The 2,500-nt window shown below is 49.2% G+C and overlaps 1 non-coding gene and 1 pseudogene across 1 annotated transcript; both read left to right on the top strand.

Annotated features, from left to right (window-relative positions):
* The first annotated feature begins 1,619 nt into the window (after positions 1-1,619).
* On the top strand, positions 1,620-1,774 carry LOC131270192 (5.8S ribosomal RNA). The gene has a single exon (XR_009179312.1). It is a non-coding gene; the product is annotated as a 5.8S ribosomal RNA (ribosomal RNA).
* Positions 1,775-2,261: 487 nt separating this feature from the next.
* LOC131270187 (large subunit ribosomal RNA) overlaps positions 2,262-2,500 on the top strand; it is an 11,035-nt pseudogene continuing 10,796 nt past the window's right edge.

The raw sequence follows: 2,500 nt of genomic DNA, 5'->3' as shown, positions 1-2,500 counted from the left end.
CATACACAATTACATTATATTCGAATGAGCATGCAAGCGACCCTATATAGACCGAACCAAAACGATAGATACCGCCGTAGTTCACCCCCACCAAGTGATGACTTCAGTATGGCTAGTGTGTGAAGTATAAAGTATAGTCCTCCCCTGGTCCACACTGCTTCGGCGGTCCTGGGTAAGATAGTTAGTTCTAGCTTGCCCTATGTGGAAGAGGACACCATACTTAATACTGTGGTGTAATGAACAAAGTATAGTCCTCCACTGGTCCACGCTGCTTCGGCGGTCCTGGGTAAGATAGTTAGTTCTAGCTTGCCCTATGTGGAAGAGGGCATACAAGACAAAGTATAGTTCTCCCCTGGTCCACGCTGCTTCGGCGGTCCTGGGTAAGATAGTTAATTCTAGCTTGCCCTATGTGGAAGAGAGCATACATGAACCAAGAACGAAGGTTAGATCGAGGAATGATTCGACAACTAACCGATGGTATGAAATGTGAAGAATTCAAGCAAGCACACAATCAAGTCATCACTTGGGCATGCTCGATAGCCAACCTCATGACATTAACCTGTAGAGCATGCAAAAACCAATATATATGTAAACGATGCCTCCCTAGTTCAGCGCTTCAACCAAGTGATGACTTCAGAATGGCTAAATCAAATCGGTTCAAAACATACCATCGGTACCCTATTGAAACACACAAGTCGATATCAAACCTCATGATTGTGTAGTCCTCCACTGGTCCACGCCGCTTCGGCCGTCCTGGGTAAAATGGAACATTCCAGCTTGCCCTATGTGGAAGAGGGCACATTACTCAATACTGTGGTGTGAAGTATAAAGTTCAGTTCTCCCCTGGTCCACGCTGCTTCGGCGGTCCTGGGTAAGATAGTTCATTCTAGCTTGCCCTATGTGGAAGAGGACACTTAATACTTCGTCTCTAAGCGGCGGCTTGACTCCTCCCTACGGGGAACGGGTTTACGCGCACAGCGGCGGCTTACGCACTATGGCAGTCATGGATGCCTTACGTTTCTATGAAAAGTGTGTTCCTCCCCTGGTCCACGCTGCTTCGGCAGTCCTGGGTAAGATAGTTAGTTCTAGCTTGCCCTATGTGGAAGAGGACACGTAGACTTACTGTGGTGTGAAGTATAAAGTTCAGTTCTCCCCTGGTCCACGCCGCTTCGGCCGTCCTGGGTAAAATGGATTCATCCAGCTTGCCCTATGTGGAATGAGGACACTTTATGCTTCGTCTCTAAGCGGCGGCTTGCTCCTCCCTACGGGGAACGGGTATACGCGCACAGCGGCGGCTTACGTTATGGCAGTCATGGATGCCTCACGTTTCCATGAAAAGTGTGTTCCTCCCCTGGTCCACGCTGCTTCGGCAGTCCTGGGTAAGATAGTTAGTTCTAGCTTGCCCTATGTGGAAGAGGACACGTAGACTTACTGTGGTGTGAAGTATAAGGTTCAGTTCTCCCCTGGTCCACGCCGCTTCGGCCGTCCTGGGTAAAATGGATTCATCCAGCTTGCCCTATGTGGAATGAGGACACTTTATGCTTCGTCTCTAAGCGGCGGCTTGCTCCTCCCTACGGGGAACGGGTATACGCGCACAGCGGCGGCTTACGCAAGTTAGTCACCCTCGGCAGTGGATCACTCGGCTCATGGATCGATGAAGACCGCAGCTAACTGCGCGTCATAATGTGAACTGCAGGACACATGAACATTGATAAGTTGAACGCATATTGCACGTCGTGGGAACCTACCATGATGTACAGATGACTGAGCGCTTATATTTGAGAAATGTATCGCATACATTTAACTACGCCGTGACACCCGTCACGAGACGTGCACCATGATGTTAACTAGGGTCGCGACGACCCGCTAGCATTAAAGAACCCGTGGTTTACAATATACTGGCATTGGAATTCGAAGTATTTAGAGCGTCCGTGTTCCCGCGTGAGGCGGAAGTACGAGGAGAAGGCGTGCTTGTGGTGTCTGTGGTGGTGTTTACTGATGTCTAGCTTCAGCTTATTTATTTATTTAAATAGAAGCGAAGATGTCAAAGTAGCGTCGAAGCAGCAGCGGTAGCACAAATGATTCAAGTATGGAAGTTGACCAAAGGAACACAAACAAACTAGCGTATGGGCAATGGAAGGTATCAGTGAGTTAAACCACACGCGGGCTAACAGCCCGTTAACCGAGTCCAACGGTACATATTGGACATTGAAACAAAGTAGTCGCAAGCCAGATGTGACGATAACAACCGCAAGGTACATAAGCCTCAGTTCATGTGTGACAACCCCCTGAATTTAAGCATATTAATAAGGGGAGGAAAAGAAACCAACCGGGATTCCCTGAGTAGCTGCGAGCGAAACGGGAGAAGCTCAGCACGTAGGGGTGGCGGCCTGTCCGTCTATCCGATTCCGTGTACTGGTGCGTCTCACTATCCGTCATCTTAGCGCTTTTCAAGTCCAACTTGAATGTGGCTCAGAACCCATAGAGGGTGATAGGCCCG

Source organism: Anopheles coustani, assembly GCF_943734705.1.
Source record: "Anopheles coustani chromosome X unlocalized genomic scaffold, idAnoCousDA_361_x.2 X_unloc_16, whole genome shotgun sequence".
Taxonomy (NCBI): Eukaryota; Metazoa; Arthropoda; class Insecta; order Diptera; family Culicidae; genus Anopheles; species Anopheles coustani.
This window is presented reverse-complemented; position numbering and strand designations above follow the sequence as displayed.